Source organism: Microtus oregoni, unplaced genomic scaffold (genome assembly GCF_018167655.1).
Source record: "Microtus oregoni isolate MIOR12 unplaced genomic scaffold, Mior012 000002F_ref0000024, whole genome shotgun sequence".
NCBI classification, from domain to species: domain Eukaryota; kingdom Metazoa; phylum Chordata; class Mammalia; order Rodentia; family Cricetidae; genus Microtus; species Microtus oregoni.
The window spans coordinates 13,637,489-13,657,698 of NW_024543061.1; the positions used below are offsets into that span (position 1 = coordinate 13,637,489).

General features: G+C 47.5%; 1 non-coding gene across 1 annotated transcript; it reads right to left on the bottom strand.

Moving 5' to 3' along the window:
* Positions 1-19,821: 19,821 nt before the first annotated feature.
* On the bottom strand, positions 19,822-19,928 carry LOC121443827. Its single transcript, XR_005973712.1, has one exon. It is a non-coding gene; the product is annotated as a U6 spliceosomal RNA (small nuclear RNA).
* Between the last annotated feature and the right edge of the window lie 282 nt (positions 19,929-20,210).

A 20,210-nucleotide genomic window follows, 5' to 3' on the forward strand; every position in this document is an offset into this window, starting at 1 on the left:
GAGAAGGGCTCCCCCTCACTTTATTTTAGCACATGAGAAGAGTATAACAGCCTAGGAGAGAGACCGGGCGTGGGAGATCCCAGTTGACCGAATGTTTGCTAGCGTGCACAAACCCCTGGGTTCCACACTGAGCTCCACAGAACTGGGGCATGGTGGCACACATTTGTAAACCCAGCATTCAGGAGGCAGAGGCAGGAAGATCAGCTGCTGCCCAAGGACACCCTCAATCGGAGTTCCAGAAGACCTAGTATTTAAAAAAAAAAAATAGGAGAAGATGAAAAGCAGGGATTTGCTGAGACAGCGTTTCTTTTTGCGGGTCGTCCAAGCAGATCTAAGCAAAAGCTAGCAGAATGCTGTCCATATGTCAAACCTGAGCAGTCTTTTCAGGGGCAAGGCTCCCCACTCAAGGGCCTCCCTAGCCCCTTCTTAACTCTAGGACCCCTGCACACTGTTGTCATGGTGAGTGCGGTCTTGATTGGTTTTTTTTATTACATTTTTGTATTTGTATGTGTGCTTGCCTGAATTCCATAGTATGTGTGGAGGTCAGAGGACAACTTGTGGGTGCCTCCAGCTTTGGTCCAGGTCCGCAGGTTTGGCAGCAAGCACCTGTTGAGCCATCTTGACCTCTATGGCAAAGTGTTGTCCGATATCTCAGAGAAGAAAGAATATATTACAGGATTTTGCAGGGCTTCTAATGGGTGCTTCTAAGGGGGCGGAATCAATGGTTTTTCTTCCTGTTAGATTATCTCAAGTGCATTCTTAGTCCCCTGATTCACTGCTCGAAGGGCCTTTCTTCCTAAAGTGTGCAAAGGGTAAAATGGTTAATGTCGCTTATTAATTACAGGTCCAAATTAAGAAAGTTAGGGCCAGGGGGCTGGAGAGATGGCTCAGTGGTTAAGAGCATTGCCTGCTCTTCCAAAGGTCCTGAGTTCAATTCCCAGCAACCACATGGTGGCTCACAACCATCTGTAATGAGGTCTGGTGCCCTCTTCTGGCCTGCAGGCATAGACACAGAACATTGTACACATAATAAATAAATATTAAAAAAAATTAAAAAAAAAAAAAAAGAAAGAAAGTTAGGGCCAGCAAGGTGGCTCAGTAGGTAAAGGCTCTTGCCATACAAACCTGGCAACCTGAGTTCGATTCCTGGAACCCGTGTAAAGGTGGAAGGAGAGAACAGACTCCGCAAATTTGTCTCTGACCGCCACATGCATGCCATGGCCCAGGAGCCCTCTTTCTCTGCTTTATAACACAATAATAACATATTTTTAAAAAATTAAAGTTCACTGAAGGCCAGATGTGCTGGCACAGCTGCAATCCCAGTGTGTGTGAGGCTGAGATGGGGAGGTTTAGAGTCCAAGGCCAGCCTGGGCATGACAGAGTGACACCCGGCCTCGAGCCATATCTAGAAGATGACCCAGGACAACGGGTTCAACAGCTCCTCTAGGCAACACCAATGTGTATCCAAGCTGAGAATCGAACCCTTAACCTGAGTCCCCCTTACTTCAAAGAAAACAGTACCGTGTGCAGCTGATGGAGAATGACCTTGAGTAAACACTCACACTGTCTTACTCGGAGAGGGACCTTCTTTGGGGTGCTCGCTTCTGGACCCTAATGTCTCGGTGTAGCGCCTAAGGGAATAGTCTCGAGAGAGTTTTCACAGCCAGACCAGGACTTTTGAGAGAGTTCTTTCCCTAGCTCGGGGTTTCTCATCACAGCATTGTTTCTGCGGGGAAATCGACCCAGTTTTTATCTTTTTCACTTACACCACCTTTTCCTAGAATATAACCTGCTATGAATTCGAACAATACCTGCATTTTTCCTTTGCTTTGCTTATGACTGTACAAGTGTGGGTGTGAGAAAAGCTAGCGTTCCCGGGGACAGGGCAGGGTCCAGGACTTGGAACAGCCTGGAAAGGTGGTGGGGGTGGGCTGGGGTCGGTGCCCAACGTGGGTAGCTTGGCTGTTCTGGTCCTCACCACCTCAGAAAGCTGCTATCTGAGGAGACCAGGGCCTCAGCTGGTAGCCAGGTCTGAGGTGTAAGACTGTGCAGAGCTTAAACTGGGAAACTTCCAGAAACCCATGATAATTATGGGTGTGTGAGCACTGCCTCCATTTTTTACCTCCTGAATGCCTAGCAGAGGTGGAATCCAGCTGTCCTTCTGAGGCCTGGTGGCTCCTGGGACAGAAACATGGCTGCTGCAGGGGAGTTGGTACTCTTGCAGAAGACCTGAGTTTAGTTCCCAGCACACGCATCAGGTAGCCTAGAATGGCCTGGAGCCTCGTCTGGCCTCAAAGGGACTTGCGCTCACACAGACACAAGGACAAGCAGGCAGCCACACCGACACATAAAATAAATATTAAAAAAAAAAAAAAAAGGAAAAAGAAACGAGGAGGCTGCAGACTCCTGTGTGCCCTGAGACTCTCGGGCATCAGTTCTCAAAGTCCATGGCCCACATCTGCTTCTGCTGGCTGTCTCTCCAAATCTGAGTGCCTGCGGAGAAGAGTGCCCATTTACCCCAGGCCAGGAACACGTGCAGAGTAACTGAGGTGTTCATGTGCCACCTCGGAGAGTTTGATGTCGGTGGCCTAGAGCAGGGAACAGACAGGCAGGAGACAACTCTCCGAAATGTGTCTAATCCTCTGAGGTTGTCTTAATCAAAAATGCCCTGCTACAAGGCCAGGAGAAAGGCTCAGCGGCTAAAATACTTGCCGCATAAGCCAGAGGACCAGAGTCTGGGTACCCAGAACCCATATAAACACTGAGTGCCTGTGGCAGCCTGCCTATAACTCCAGCCTCCAAAGGCAGGCAGGAGACCATATCTTCAAGTCCTGGATCTGACTGAGAAACTCTGCCTCATTGAATAGGTGGGTATCTTAGTCAGGGTCCCTACTGTGATAAGACACCATTATCAAACGCATCTTGGGGAAGAAAGGGTTTATTTCAGCTTACAAATCCCCATTACAGTTTATCATGAAGGGGGGTCAGGGCAAGAAGAACTCAAGGCAGGAACTGATGGAGAAACCATGGAGAAACACTGCTTACTAGCTCGCTCCTCAAGACTTCCTCAGCCTGTGGTCTTATAGTGCCCAGAATCACCTGCCAAGGGTTGGTTCCACTACCCCATGGCCCACCCACATCAACTGTCAATCAATCAATGCTCCACAGGCTTGCCCACCAGTGAATCTGGTGAGGGCATTTTCTCAGTTGAGGTTCCCTCTTCCCAAACAACTCCAGTTGACATAAAAACTAGCCAGGCCAGTGGAAGAGGAGTCCCAGCATCAGCCTCGGCCCTCCACATACATACAGACTCAAACTGCATACACTTGCATCCACACATGTGCAAGCATGAGCTCATACATATATGTAATACATAAAAACATGGGCAGGGGGGAATAAATAAATAAAATCTTTAAAGACCCCCTTGAGAAATCAGACATTGTGCTATATTAGTTGGTGGGAAACAGGTTATAGAGTGTCTTCATGGGAATTCCACTTCTTTTTTATCTATCTTATAGGGTTTTGTTGTTTGTTTGTTTTTGAGTCAGCATCTCATATAGCCTGGCCTTAAACTTGGTATGACTTTAAATCCTGATCCTCGGGCCCCCACCTCCCAAGTTCTGGGGTTACAGACATTTGTCACTGTACCTAGCTCATTTAGAAAGTCCCAGCACTCTTTTTTTCTTTTATGTATATGTTTTGCGTGCATGAGTGTCTATGCATTGCATGTGTGCAGTGCCCAAGGAAGCCAGAAGAGGGCATCAGGTCTGGACCGGTGGTTTGGGATGGTCATGAGCTACCATGAAGGGACCGAGAGTCAAACCTGGGTCCCCTGTAAGAGTAGCCTGTGCGCTTGGCCCCTATGCCATCCCTCTACCCACCGGCTCAGATCATTTGTAAAGGATATGGTTTGGGGGATGTTTTGTCCTGAGTTGGTAACTCTTCTTCCCCAGCTGTCCCCTGGCTCTGTCCCCTCTGAGGCCCAGCGTCAAATGGTTTCCTTGCCCATCCTCTCTTCCCTTCTGTTTTGTTTCTTCGGACGGTAAGAACTGCCTCTTCCCTACAGCTGCGGTGGAGATGGGAAGATCCCTTGTCCCATGAGCTTGTCTCACCTGGCCAGGCCTGTGGCACTCAGGAACAGTCACGTTTACTCCCTAGAATCTAGGACTAAGACCCAATGCCTCTGAGTAGCAGGAAGTAAGTTCTGTCTCCAGAAGGTCACGAAAAGCCTGCTGTAGTCGTGTGTAGAAGGAAGGCCTGAGGTCATCAACAGGGAAGATCAAAACAGGCAACCTTTTTTCCAATAATATTCCGACCTCGGCCAGCTGGGAGCTGGGTTCGAAACGGTCACCCCTGCTTCCATGTATCCTTCTTCATGTCCTTCTATCACTAGGCCACCACAGTGGCCATCTGCCACAATAACGCCCACTGCCTTCACAGCCACCCTCCTGATTGGACACTAAATCCTTGCTGATCCCCTCAGACCCTCTGCCCTCCTTCTTGTCCAGCTCTCACTGAACCTCAGAGTGGCCGACACCTGCATCCTCAGCGAGGTGGAAAGAAAGCTGACCTCCTCCCCACAACTTCCCAAGAACCTCGAGTTCTCACCCCCACCTCCAGTTCCCACCTCGGTGTGCCTCCCCCCTTCGTCCTCAGCCCAGAAGTGTTTTAGGACACGTTTGAGTGGAACACTCCTGAGAACCGAGTAAACAGTGGTTTCCTCACATTCCTGTCAGCCTTTGTTTTCCAAGACTGAAGTGTCTGAACTGGAGAGGTCCCCCTCTCCCTCCCCATTCCTTGGCTCTTGCTTTGACCTTGGGGTTAAGGACGTGGCTGGCCTGGCTTGCTGGATTTACACAACATTTCAGGTTGCCTGGTTGGCCGGCGAGGGTCTCCTCCATTGTCTTGCCTAGCATGGACCTGGCTGCGGGACAAGGCTGTAACAAGGGCCCAGGCTGCGATAGCAAAGTTGCACCAAGGATGAGGTCTGTGCCTGACCATTGTGATGCCCTACCTCCTCACAGCCACGGCCACAGATGGCCTCCAGGACAGCCCCTCCAGCTCTGGCCACAACTGTCCCTGCCAAGGGACCTGGCTTCTCTTCTAGGATGTGGTGTGGGCCTCAGGGGAGGGCTAGAACAATGCCAGGCCCCTTATCAACAGCTAATCCCGGCCTGGCCGGCTCTGGCACTTCCCTTCTCAGAAACACCTACTCTTATTTTAACACATGGCATGTTCATGTCTGACTCAGCCCTAATTGCAGACAGAGCAGAGACAATCCCTCCCTAGAGCCACAGCCAAGAGCAAACACCTTCAAGTCCTCCAGGAATGGGCCTGGCTTCCTTCGGCCTTTGTCAGAGGGCTCCCGGTGCCACAAAATGGAGGAGCCGAAAGTAGAAACCCGGAAAGAAATCATCCGCTCTCATAGTTCTTTTAGGGTTCAGTACACTGAAGCCCAGAGAAGGTAGGCTCCTGTTCAGAGTCACACAGATATGGGATTCCAGAAGCAGTTCTGTGTGCCTCTCCTACACGCTTCTCAGAGCGCTGAGGAGGCAAGAAGAAAATTCAGGCTTTGTTGTTGAGGTTTGTCTCTGTTCATGGCTCTGTCTCATACTTTCTTAGGACTTGTTCCCTCTCAGGGGTCAAGTGATGTGCACCACAGCAGCAAGAGGGGCCTCAGGCACCCCAAAAATGAGAATTGGTTTTTGTCTAGAAGGGGAAATATCGTAAGTTGGAACTTCCAAGTAGGCTAGGTGTGGTGGTACAGGCTACAACCTTAACACTCAGGGAGTGGGGGTAGGAGCATCAGAGGTCAGTGTCAGCTACAGAGTGAGCTTGAAGCCAGCCTGAGCTACATGAGACTCAGTCAAGGAAAGAAAAAAGAAAAGAACCTCCAACAGAAAAAAAAATGCCTATATGAGCAGTGGGTATGAGCAGAGATGCCACCCCCCTTCGGGGACATCTGTAGCACTGGAAATAGAAATCCTCTCCAGAGACACCATTCTGTTCCAGGTTTCAGAAAGATTTGTCCCAAACTAAAAGTGGAGAGCGTGGCTGGACGTGAAGAGCTGTGGTAGAATATTTGCTTAGCATGCACGAGGCTAGGGGGCCAAACTCCAGGAGAGAGAGAGACAGAGAGGGACAGAGACAAAGAATGGCCTTGGAGGTGACCCCAGCCAGCTCTGGACTAAGTGCCCAAGCTCAGCTCAGCAACCATTTTCTAACTCCTGTTCATCTGAACCCAGGCTCTGGAAGCAGCTCTCTGTGGTCAGAGAGCAATCCTGAGCAAGTCCCTCCATCTAAAGAGACTGGTTAGCCACCAAAGCAATAGGACCTCAGATAGCTACCAAAGCCATCTTCCTGATCCAGAGCTGTCACTGGTGGTCCCTGGAACTCTAGCACTCTAGGACCAGTCTGTGAAAGCAAAAAGTGTCAAGCCCTGTGGCCCTCCAGACTATTCTAGAGATCTCTGAAATGTAGAAATAGCAGCCAGAAGCTGTGAGCAGAAAATTCCAGGCTTAATCCATTCAATGTATGTTCGCTTTTCAGTTCAAACATCTAATGAGCCTTTACTATCTGACCTGCTCAGTGTGTGCCCTAAGACTTCCCTTCCTTCTACCTGTGTGGTACGATAAGGTCAGCATCAGATGCTTTCCATTTGCTAGGAAGGAGTGAAGACGAGGAACTCTGGCTAATGCTTAAGGGCTCCAAACTTAAGCAATCAAAACATAGCTCGCTTTGTAATTACCCCCATGCTATTGTGGTGTGGGCTTTCTTTTGCTAGATAGATCCTCGAGTTTCCCAAGCTAGTCTCCAACTCTGTGTCCTGAGGACGACCTTGGGTTTCTGACCCGACCTTCTCCTCCTTGGGAGTGCTGGGATTTCAGGCACGCACCAGCACACCCAGTTTTACAACTCAAGGTTGTACGTGTGGCTTCACGTGTGCCTGCAAGACTACTGATTGAACTACACCCCAGCCCCAAGTACTGCTTTCTAAAAAGCATATACGTGTGCTTGGTTTTCTTCATTTCCAACCATTTCAAATGCTATAAACGTCATAGATGGGACTGGAGAGATGGCTTAGTGATTAAGAGCACTGACTGTTCTTCCAGAGGACCTGAGTTCCATTCCCAGAACCTACATGACTCACAACCATTTGAACTCCAGTTCCCAGAGATCTGAGGGTACTGCACACACACGGTGCACAGACGTATGTAAACAAAACACTCATAAAATAAATGAAAAGAAATGACCTTTGAAAAGATCAACATCACGTGGACTGAGGATGTAACTAAGGGGTAGAACACTGGATCTCAGCACCACAGCCGCCTTCTTGTGCTACGGATTGAACCAAGAGCCTTGGGCAAGCCAGGCTCTATCCCTAAGCTCCAGCCCACAATGCTGACATCTTATATAGCCACAGCTTAATCAGAAAAGCCAGAGTATGAAACAGAAACATAGTACTGGTAACTTATCTTCAGACATGAGTTAAAGTTTGTCAACTGTCTCACTGATGCTCCTTTTCCAACCCAGGATCACTGAGCTGGCCTGTCCCGTGGTCTCCTGTGATCTGAGACAGTTTCCTCATTCTTTGCTCTTCACGATTGTGACATTTTTCAAGAGCAGTGGCCGGTTACTCTGCAGAATGTTTCTCACTTTGGGTGTGTCTGGTATTTTTCATGATTAGATTGTGGGTCTGTATGTTGGGCAAGAACACCACTGAAGAGACACTGTGTCCTCGGTCATCCCAGCAGGGGGGCAGGAAGCTACTGCCTCTGTTCCTGAGGACAGTAAGATGATCACTTGGAGAGTGGTTACAAGCAAGGCCACTATGTTCTGCCTTGACATTAGCATGCTATGTGAAGAGACATTTGGAGAAAATGCAGCGTCTGTTGTCTGTCACATCCCGCCACCAGCTTCAACCTCATAAAGATCCTCTAGCCATTAGTACTGTGAAGTCAGCCAAAGCCTGGCTTTTCGATTTCCAGCATACCTTCTTCCCTGACCAAGAGGAATTCTAGAGAAGAAAGAGCATCCTTCTTCCCTTGTCGGCTTATTTCTTCAACTGTTGCTTATGTCTACGTGAAGAAACCAACATTGGTTTTATTCTAAATCATTATTTATTACTATAAATCTCCCAGACTTGACCAGCAAAAGCCTATGATGATCAATCAGTATGAGATTCTGTCTCAAAAAAGAAAAAAAATAAAAAAATAGAATGATATTTGAGATCAAGCTCTCACTGGGAGACAGGCACTTGCCACCAAGGCTGAGTTCCATCTCCAGGTTCAACAATTCCCACAAGTTGTCCTTCTGATCCCCTCCCTCATGTGAACTGTGGTACTTTCATACGTGTGCATGCATAGATAGATAGATAGATAGATAGATAGATAGATAGATAGATAGATGATAGATAATAGATAGATGATAGATAGATAGATGATAGATAGATAGATAGATGATAGATAGATAGATGATAGAGAGATAGATAGATAGATGATAGATGATAGATAGATGATAGATAGATGATAGATAGATAGATAGATGATAGATAGATAGATAGATAGATAGATAGATAGATAGATGTAAATTTAAAACCATTTCATAGGGAATGTGGCTCAGTTGACAGAGTGCTTGCTTAGTGTGCATGAAACCCTAGATTTGATCCGCAGCACATGACTATAAACCTAGCACTTGGGCCATAGAGGCAGAGGGTCAAAAGTTCAAGGTCATCCTTGGTTATATAGTGAGTTCAAGGTCAGCTTCAGCTACAGGAGACCTTGTCTCAAAAAAATAAAATCTCATAGTACCAGGATATCTTTGTTTCTGGTGTCTGTTGTGAGATATTTGTATACTATGTGAAAATATATTGCTGTGATTGCTTTAATAAAGATTAGAATGGCCAATAGCTTGGCAGGAGGTACAGGCAGAGCTTCCAGGCAGAGAGAGGAAGTCAGACATACAGAATGAGTGAAATAAAGGTAAAAAAAAACACGTGGTAAAATATAGGTTAATAATTTAAAAATTATTAAACGCAGGTTAATTTAGGCTATAAGAGCTAATGGGACAAGCCTAAGCCAAGGCTGAGCCTTCATAGTAAAAGTCTCCACGTCTCTATTTGTGAGCTGGCAGGACAGAGAAATAGTCATTACAAGGCTCTGTCAAAGAGAACTCAGCTAGGATGTGTATCAAGCCATCCCTGGCTGTCTTTCAGGCCCAGTTCCTGGATATCCTACAAATATCAAAATTGACACAGCCACAAATTTATGTCATCCTAATATAAGATGACATCAGGTCTCTGGGGTGTGGCTTGGTCAACAGAGTGCTTCCCTAGCATGTACAAAGTTCTGGGTTCCACTCCAGCACCACACAAAACCAGTGCAGTGACTCACCCGTGGAATCCCAGCAGAAACTGGAAGTTTAAGACCCTCAGCTACATAACAAACTGAAGGTCAACCTGGACTGGACGGATGATCGGACAGATGGACAGACAGACAGACAGACAGACAGAAAGACAATAGACAGACAGACAGACAAATAGGAGTAAAGTGGTTTAACAGAAGCCAAAAACATGCGGTTAGGTGGGGTATTTCTAGAATGGGGTTGGCTACATTCCTACAGGACTTTTCACATGGGGGTAGAAAAGAGGGGTCAGTTTCGGGTTAAACCAAAGATGGCTCTGTCTGAGACCTTTGCCCTGCCACAGCCCAACACCCTCTCTGACATCACAACATACACGTGCTGAACAGGCATCAGATGGACCAAACACCCCCCCCCCACACACACACACACAATTTTAAAAATAAAAATGAATGCTATGTTTTCAGGAATTAATAATGAGAAGAAAAACATCTATACTTGTACAGGATACGCACAGCACAGTAGGCCCTGCCACACACACACACAAACAAGACACAAGCAAGCAACGCTCACATGCTCGGGAGAGACACTGAGGAGGCCAGAAGTGGTTGGAGGCTCCATCCAGGTGTGTCTAGACTTGATTCGTCTCCATTTTAAGAGAATCAAGTGGCAAATCTTGTTTTGTTTGAGTCTTATACTGTTTGAGATAAGTTTTCATTCTCTGAAGTCTTGTTATCTGGAACTTTCTGGAATTTTTGTTCCCAATATTTCCATCCATAGACTTAGATCCAGCCTGTGCAGTGAAGTGCCTATGTCTGACCATTTCCGTGTGTAAAATCATTGGCACATACCAGTGCCTGAGATCCAAGCTAACACAGCAAGTGTATGATTGCTGCATGGATTCGGATTCCATCACCCAGCAGATACTTACTTACTTGCTTGCTTAATTATGGAATATACTTGAAAAAAACTTTCAAAGGTTCTAAGACCCTTTTTATTGTGGTTGCTTATTATTCTTATTTTGTTTTGCTTTTTGAGACAAGGTCTGACTATGTGGCCCCGACTGACCTGGAACTTGCGATATAGACAGGCTGACCTAAATTCAGAGAGCCATTTGCCTCTGCAAAGTTTGTACCACTGTACCCATCTGTGGGATTGTTGCTGTTTTTCTTTAAAGATTTTTTTTGTGTGCATGTGTATCTGTGTTTGGGGTGTGTGTGTGTGTGTGTGTGTGTGTGTGTGTGTGTGTGTGTGTACCTACAGAAGCCATAAGAGGGTGTTGACTCCCTTGGGATAGAGTTACGAGTCTTTGTGAGTCCCCCATTGTGGGTGCTGGGAGGATCTGGTCCTCATGATAGAGCAAGCATTTTTAACTGCTGGGCCATCTCTAACCCCTTGTTTTGTTTTTGAGACAGGGTTTCATGTAGCCCGGGCTAGTCTCAAACTCACTCGGGATCTGGTGTTAGTCCTCCGGCCTCCACCTCTCCAGTGCTAGGACTGCAGGCATGGTGCCATCATGCCCAGGTTACAGAAAAAAACTCAATTGGTTGAAAATTGAAACCTAATTGTTGCAATGAAAAATATCAGCTGATGTAAGGAAGAACAAGAATTTGGAAGAGAAAAAAAAAAAACCCTCTTATTATATAACTAGGCTAAACAGGGTTTTCTGCCAATAGGTGGCAGTGTGTGAACGGTGTTAAAGCGTGTTCTTCCCTCCCTCCTCATCTCCCCCTTGTGGTCCTTTTGAGTTTTAGGCTTAGTTGCTGCTGCTGGCCCTGAACTCACCACGAAGCAGCTGTCTTCAGCGCCTGCTCTTCCTGCCTCCACCCCCCCCCCCAAGTGCTGGGACACAGGGGTGCATCACCACACCCAGTTTATGAGGTGCTAGGGATCAAACCCAGGTATCCATGCATGCTGGGTGAGTGCTCTAACCAATGAGCCACCTTCCCAACCCCTGCTGCTGTTCTGTTACTGTTGCTTTAAAGTTGAGACAGGGTTTCACCGGTAGCCCAGTGTGGCCCAGTGTGACCCAGCTTGACCCTGCGCACGCAATCCTGCTGTGCCACCTTCCTGAATGAGGTATCAGAGGTCTGTGCAGCATCTGAATCCTGGTTCTAGGGAGTCCTCACAATAAACAACCCAAGTGTGCTACAGAGAACAAGCAATCAACGTCAGAATCATCTTCCTCATACAAACTAGGAGACAGAACCCACAACAGAAAGCAACTTTCATAGAAAGAGAGCTGGGGGCATAGCTTATTCAGTAAAGTGCCTGCCTCACAAGAATAAGGACTCGAGTTCAAATCCCAACAACCACACAAAGCCTGGGCATGGCACGTTTGTCTATAACCTCTGGCCTGGAAGGAGGTAGTGGCACACAGAGACGAGATAATCTCCAGCAATCTAACCAATCAGTGAACTCTGGGCACGGGGAGACCCTGTCTCAAAATAAAAGGTAGCATGAGACGGAAGATACTCAACATTGGCCTGTGTTCTCCCACATGCATGCACACAAACATGCACTCACACGTACGCTACACACAGAGGTATGCAGATGTCCAGACAAACAGATAACCTACTGCACAACACCCGCATGTGAAGCACCTACAGCAATTCCAGGAATTACTCCCAGCGTCAGCGAGGAAAAGTGCTGCCTTGGAGTATGGGGCTTAGTCCCCAGGGCCTTGGAAGGTCATCCCAAGAGCAGGTGGGGTTGTAATAGGATGCATTAGCAGTGCCCTAGCCAGGCAGGAACTAGAGAAAATTCTCCACACCCTACTCACCATCCTGGCCCAGAACCCAGGGAGAACTTACAAAACACACTGGAATGCCTAGCAGGGGTGGCACACACCTTTAATCCCAGCACTTGGGAGCCAGAGGCAGGTGAATCTCCGTGAGTTCGAGGTCAGCCTGATCTACAAAGCGAGTACCAGGACAGGTTACAAAGCTACACACAGAGAAACTCTATCTTGAAAATCAAAAAAAAAAAAAAACAGAAATCCACCTTGCCCACTGCCTAGGGGAAAATCTCAGCACGAAGCAAGACAACGTGGTAACATAGTGCTGTTAACGTGGTGGAGGTAGATGAGGAGGATGGGCCTACGGCAGACTCTTATATCAATTTAGCCACAGGTTAGACATTCCTACTCAAGAGGTAGCTGTACCCATGGAATGACCTCTCCCTTTGGGGTGCTGCTCCATGAACAACAAGGGAGGATAAGTACTCTGGGTGTCACCCACACACAGTGTTCTGGATGTCTGTTCCAGGCAGAACAGAAAGCAGGAGAAATAGCCAGTAAACTGAGGCAGGAGGATCATCACAAGTCTGAGACCAGCTGGGCGACAGAATCATTAGGAAGCCAGCCTAAGGTGAGAAAGAAGCTCGGTTGGTAGAGCATGGGCAGAGTCCCGTTTCCATCCCTAGAACCACATAAAGCAGGTGCAGTCACACAAGCCCATGATCCCACCACAGTTCAAAAACCGAAGGTCATCCTCAGCTACCCAGCAACTTTGAGTTCAGGCTGGTATACAAGATCCCCTGCCAGAAAGAGAAACAGAGAGGCAGAAGCTATGAAGGAGACATGGAACTGGAAATAACTGGGCACCCTGGAACATGGTGACGCTGCTTTTTTTTTTTTTTCTGATTTTCAAGACAGGGTTTCTCTGTAGTTTTTGGTGTATCCTGGAACTAGCTCTTGTAGACCAGGCTGGCCTCAAACTCACAGAGATCCACCTGCCTCTGCCTCCCGAGTGTTGGGATTAAAGGCATGAGCCACCACCGCCCAGCTACATGGTGGCATTTCTTGCTGGCTAAGAGTTGCTTTGCAACTGACAAAGTCAAAATTGCCTAGTAACCTCCTTTTCCCTAAGACATCTCACACAGGGCGTTAAGGCCAACACTGGAGCTGGGTGTGGTGGCGGGCTGAGGAGACTGAGGCCGGAGACCGTGAGTTCAAGGTTAGCATGAGCTTCGCGGAGAGTAGGCTAGCCAAGGCTTCAGAAGGAGAAGTGCAATCTCAAAACAAAAACAACACAAACTGGACTTAGGGGCAGAGTATTTGCGGCCTTGAGTTGACCGGTACTGGCCCGTCTTTCCTCACTGGTCCCGAGAGTCTCGAGTAAACCACATCTTACCGATCGTTTATACAAAGGAAATTCTTTAACAAAAGAGAAATGAGGATACCAGCTCATATTTTTGTATTTAATTTTTAAGTTTTGCCTAATCTTTAAACCTGACAGCAAATGATATCTTTTGAGCAATTTTAACTTTGCAAACCATTGAATCATGTGTGTGTGTGTGTGTGTGTGTCTGTGTGTGTGTCTGTGTGTGTCTGTGTGTGAGTGTGTGGCCACAGTGAAGGGACCTGAGGTACGTGTGCTCACAAGAGCTCTCTCTCTCTTTCTCTGTCTCTGTGTCTCTCTCTGCCTGTCTCTGTTTTTTCTCACTGTGTCTATCCATCCCAGTCTTACTGTCTCTCCCCTTCTTTTCCTGTCTCTTTCACTCTCTGTGTCTGTCTCTCTCTTTCCCTCTCTCTGTCCTTTCCCCCTCCCTCCTCTGTCTCCTCCCCCGTCTCTCTCTCCTCTCTCTGTATCTGTGTCTCTCCCTCTCCTGTCTCTCTCTCCTTCTCTTGCTGTCTCTGTGTCTCTCCCTCTCCTGTCTCTCTCTCCTTCTCTTGCTGTCTCTGTGTCTCTCCCCCATCTCTCTTCCTCTCTCACTGTCTCTGTCTCCCTCCCCTCCTCCTCTGTCTCCCCTGGCTCCAGTCCTAATCTGACGCGTGTTCTGTCTCTTATCTCTCCTTACTAAGCGCCCTTTGCTCAACCCTGACCCCTGAAATTCTTTTCTGCAGTGTAGGCAAGGACCTGGCTTCCTCTGAGTGGCGGTCACTAAAGAGTAAACCCTCAGGCTACAGGCGACAACAGCTGACAGGTGAGTGCATTCAGTCACTGAGGAGAGTGAACTGAGGGTGAGTCTCACATAAGTCTCCATTGCCCAGGCAAGTCTCCAGTCCTTGACCCCTGTCAGAGAAACAGCTTCCTTTTAGTAAGTACGATGGTGACCTCAGCCTCTTCGCACAACAAGAGCAATGGCACTTGGGATTGCTTCCAATTCAACACTAGCCCGGGCTATACACTGAGCTCAAGGCAGCCAAGGCTGCAAAGCCAGACAGTAAGACCCTGCCTGCCGCTTAAAAGAAAAAGAAACGTGTGTTTGGCCTTTTCCTTAGTGTCACCATAGCATCCTTTGGCAATCATCTGGACCACCTTGTATACGCAAGCTAGTGCTCCATCCTTCTACCCAAAGCTGAAGGGTCTCTGTGTCTCCTGCCAAACACTCCCACATCTCCCAACACCCATTCAGTCTTGAGATCAAAGCTTCGCCAGCTGCCCTTGCTTTGGCAGAACCCGGCTTTGGAGCAGAAAACACAGGAAAGGGGTAAGGTTCTTGCAAGTCCCATGACCACACAGTGTGTGGTAGCACACACCTGTAAGCCCATCCCTCAGGAGACTGAGGCATGACCCTGCCTCAAAAAGACACGACAAACAAGACCAATGAGCTCTTCCTCCCTCCAGCTTCCTGTGTCTGTCTAAGTTTGGGTCTAGGCCTTACCCCACAGTGGCCATGACTATTCATTTTCTTAAATTAGCCAGTATTGGTTTCTGTGGCTTGTCCTTAGGGGACTGTGCACATAAGTCAGTTCATCCCGAGAAAGAAATAATTCCTCCAACTTTGGTATCGCAGTGCACACCTATAACCCTAGCTCTCAGGAAGTAAAGAAGTCAGGAAGATCGTACTGTAAGTTTGAGGCCAGACTGGGCTATAATGTAGTGAGATCAGGGCCAGCCAGGACTATATGCTGAAAACCCTGACTCAAATAAAACAGGGAGAGAGAGAGAGAGAGAGAGAGAGAGAGAGAGAGAGAGAGAGAGGGAGAGACTTCCATCCCTTTGCTTGGAAATATCCAACAAAGGGCCAAACACAACCCTGCCTCTCCCTGAGTCAGAATAAAAAGAATTCATTCAATTTGCTAGATGAGCCAACAGCCTGATGCAACTTCTGATTGAGACTTGGAAAATCTAAGTTCAGGTTGGGTCACCTGCTGTGGAAAGGAATTCCTGTCCTGGAAATAGATCACCCCGTGATACAGCTGCTCCCATAATCGAAGACAGTGACTCCAGGATGGAAAGGAAACCCTGCTTTAGCAAGTGATGCTTAATGTTGACTCTAGCCACCGAATCTCGCATCTCCTGGAGACGGCTCTCTGGGCACATCTGTGATGGAGTTTCTAGACTGGGTCGTTGAGGTTGGATGGCCCACATTAAAATGTGAGCAGTATCATCTCGTGGCCCGGGGTCCTAGGCTGAATAACAGGAAGAAAGTGGGCTATTGAGATGCCTCGGTGGGTCAAGGCACTTGCTGCCAAGCCTGACTACATGAAGTCACTCTCCAGCTTTTATGGAGGAAGCATTGGGGCGGGGAGCAAGAACTCAAGTGTCGTCTGGTTGATTGTCTCCATTCTGGTCCTGTAAGGTGGCCCAACACTTCTTTAACATCATCGTCCCTTGAGGGGACCAGTCCAGTTTCCACAATGTCCCTTCTGCTCCGGGGTGCTCCTAGCTATCATCGTGGGTGACAGGCCTTTCTGTGGGGTGGCCCAACCTGCAAGGAATCTACAGTAGCTGCAGGCTTAAGTCAGTGACTTCTCTTGGCATCCTCAGCATTGAAGGGAGCTGAGTTATGTTAGAGAGACACTCCATGTGTGGTGAACACGCAGACCTGCAACAGCAAGCAGGTGGCCAGAACAGAGATGCCAGGTTTCCATCCTTCTGAGGGTGCCATCTCTGCAGGATCTGTGCTCTCAGGATGTAGACTGCCTGGATCACAGGACAGACAAACATAAGCAAAGAGATCCTGAAGGCATCCCTCTGCCAAGCCGCATTTCCTCAGCACCCAACGCCTACACCCCTGCCTCTGTGACTGTCCCCCCAACATCAGTATAAACAGAGCTGACACGGTGATTGGTCAGACCACAGCTTGAGCATGGCGACTTGGCCACAAACTCTTCTCATCCCCTTCCCTCCATCACCCTGGAGCTCACATCAGCACCCCTAAAGACAGGGCTGGAGCGCTCGGTCCCTCTTGTCTGGGGTGCAGCTCGGCTGACCCGCTGGCCTACACCACTATTTTTTGATTTTGAGGGTGACTGGTTCTATCTAGCTTGTGGAGACTCCCGTAAGTTAGGACTCCGGGACCGGAATGGCTGAGGCGCTACGTTGTGCAGCACTGTCAGCAGAAGTGGGGAGGCCCAGCTGCTCAGGGACCTCCACTAAAGTAAAGTCAGATACCTGCCTACACTGCAGAAAAGAATTTCAAAACAGAGAAGAGTGAGGCAAAGTAAGCGAGCATATTAAGAGGAGATAAGGAGAGTGCGCGACTCACTTAAGCAGGATGTTTAGAGAGAGTGACTCACAGCAAAAGAACACCGCACACCCAAGATAAGAGGGCTTTGCAGCAGCCAGAGCTGCAATTAGACATCTTCAGAGCGGCTTGGATATGCTCGGTGGCTCAGCTCTGTTTTTCAAAGGATCTAATTTCACAACAAGGTTTAATGATTAAGTGAAGCTTGAGGTTTAAGCAAATTTTAAAATTTAAGCAAAAATATAGGAACTGGTCAGGTATGGTGGTTCACCCCTTCAAGGCCAGCACTCGGGGAGGCAGGTGGATCTCTGTGAATTGGAGGTCAATATAGCAAGTTCCAGATGAGCCAGAACATAGAGTATTTAAAAAAAAAATATGTTAGCTGGGCGGGGGTGGCACATGCCTTTAATCCCAGCACTTGGGAGGCAGAAACAGGTAAGTCTCCATGAGTTCAAGGCCAACCTGGTCTACAAAGCAAGTTCCAGGACAGGCTCCAAAGCACCTGTTTCACAAAACTAAAACCAAACCATATGTTTTGGGGGGGCCTGCAAGGTCAGATAGGCAGGGATAGGAAATGAATGGGATCAAGATGCATAATGTGAAAGACAGAAAGAGTAAAGAAAAAAGTTAATATATATGTGTATGTTTAATAAATGGATACAGGAACTAACTTTCTCTCTCTCTCTCTCTCTCTCTCTCTCTCTCTCTCTCTCTCTCACTTGCTTGCTCGCGCTGGAAGCATCTCCCTGGAACTAGAGTTACAGCCTGATGTGAGAGCTAAGAATTGAACTCTGGTCTCCTGAAAGCCCAGTACTCATAGACCAGTACTCATTCTTAACCACTGAGCCATGCCTCCAGGCCTTGTTTTAAGGTTTTTATTGGAGGGGGAAAAGTTCTCACTATGCAGACTGCTTGACCTGGAACTCACTGTGGAGAGCAGGCTAGCCTCAAGCTCACAGAGGCCCGCCTGCCTCTGCCTCTGCAGGAACTGAAGGCGCAAGCCACCATAACCAGCTCTTTCTAATCTTAAAGAACTCCCTTTTGTAAAAGGAATTGTAGGCGATGCTTTGTTCAGGGATGAACAGGGAACACTCATACAGTCAGACTCTAGACCACGAGCATCGTGCCTCAACGTCAGCACCAACCCTGCTGTGAGGCACTGTCGCTAGAAGCAGCCATGTTTACTGTTTGTCTTGAAGTCACTGGCTGGATCCCAGATTCCAGAGTAAGGGGCTTCTGACTCGTCCATGTCTCCATAACTTTTCTTGTCTTAACAATGTTTTATTATGCGGGCGGTGGTGGTGCACTCCTTTAATCCCAGCACTTGGGAGGCAGAAGCAGGCGGATCTCAGTGAGTTTGAGACCAGCCTGGTCTACAAAACACGTTTCAGGACAGGTAGAACCATTACACAGGGAAACCCTATCTCGGAAAAAAAAAGTTTTTATTACATTTTAATTCACTAATTTTATGGAGGGCAGAGGACAGCTTCAGTCAGTTCCGACAGTCAGTTCTCTCCTTTCCCCACGTGGTCCCAGGGATGTAACTCAGGTCATCAAGCTTGGCAGCAGCACCTGTACCCACTCCCCCCCCCCATTTCCTGTCTTTCTATCCCACTCAGCGCTCCTGAGAATGCTACATTAGGATGCCTCTTACTCCAGGTTATGGGATGCGGAGCTTGGGTCAGGGAGCGGGGAACAATACACAAACTCCCAGTGTCTAACTGACTCCACCTGCAACTCTTTGTGAAAAGGCTCCAGCGTGACGGTGCTCTCAAGCACGGGGAACGGTGCTGAAGGGTGTCTGGGAGGAGACCCAGGAATATGGGAAAATAAAAGGAAAATTAGGGTGGAAATAACATTGGGAAAATTTCCCAGAACGGCCTTTGGAGGTTGCATGGGGAGTCTCCCCCAACATCTACATGAGCGCCTAGAATAAGACTACATGTTCTCAGAAACCTTAGATAGAGTATAAATACATAGATAGACACATACATACATATGTGCACACACTCGCACACACGAAACATACTCATACACACATAGGTAGGTAAACAAAAACAAATGGATCTTGAGGCCATAAACTTGTTTTTGCAAATGTATATGTACGTATGTGTGTGTATATATATATATACACATATATATATATAATTTTCTTTTTCTTCTATCACTTATTATCATTTATCTATATGAGAACCTGCACCTGTTCTCAACTCCAGCAAAAGTTTCTGGAATTTGTTTATTTTTCTCATGTGTATGCATGTATACCATGTCATGGGACTGCCCAAAGAGGTGGATGTCAGGTGCCCTGGAACTTGAGTTATAAATGACTGCGAGCCACCTAGATGCGGGATTCAAAGAGCCCAAGCAAGGTCCTCTGCAAGAGCAGCAAGTGTTCTTCATCTCTCGTCTGGCTCTCCAGCCCAGGAATTCTTACTCTCATGAAAAAACTCAACACTGCTTGCTCAATATACCCTCCACCTTCTCTTCCTTCCTCAGGACACCGATTTTAACTATCAACACCCGTGCTCTCTGAAATACAATTTCTGGTTTTTGTGATTTGTTTTTTGCAAGTGATCCAACCGACAGCTTAAAGCGTACGAAGCAAGCACCCTACCTCCTGTACTTTATATGCAGCCTACGTGTGCTTTTCTATGTGTACATGTGAGCATTGTGTGTGCACTTATGTGTGTGTTTGTGTGTGCGTGTGTGTGCACCTATGTGTGTGTTTGTGTGTGCGTGTGTGTTTGTGTGTGCGTGTGTGTGCACTTATGTGTGTGTTTGTGTGTGCGTGTGTGTGTGTCGTTTGTGAAGAGCTAGCAGACAAGGCCCTGAGGAGTGGGTTGTCCCCTGAAGCAGGGAGGGGTTCTGAAAGTGGTTTTTGTTTATCTTTTTAGACAGCACCTCCACTGTGTAGCCTGTGCTGGACTAAAACTCACAGCTCTAGCTAAGGATGACCTTAAACTCTTGGTCTTCCTGCCTCTATCTCCTAAATGCTTGAATTATGGGCATAGGCCTTCATGCCTGGCTCTCAAAATATATATTTTTAAAAACAAGGAGTATTTTATGAATTTGTGTGTTGTTCCTACAAAGAGGCCGTGCGAATCTTCTCTGTATCGTTCCAATTATAGTATGTGTGCTGCCAAAGCAAACACTCAAAATACATTTTCTAAGGTCCCCATATAAAACCCTTTACCTCACCATTTCTGAGTTTGAGCTAATCCACAAATTTATTGAAAATAAGGCTAAATCCGGAGCTGGCTAGTACCAAGACAAACAATAAATAAGACCGTTTACAGTAGAGGCAAACATAAGTGGCCATGGCTAGGAGCACAGATTTGGGTTATTCAAATATTGTGTTTCAACACGAAAACAGAGGCCAGAGTCCATGGCCTCTCTGAAACTACTGCATACACCAAAAGCCTATGGCCTTCCTC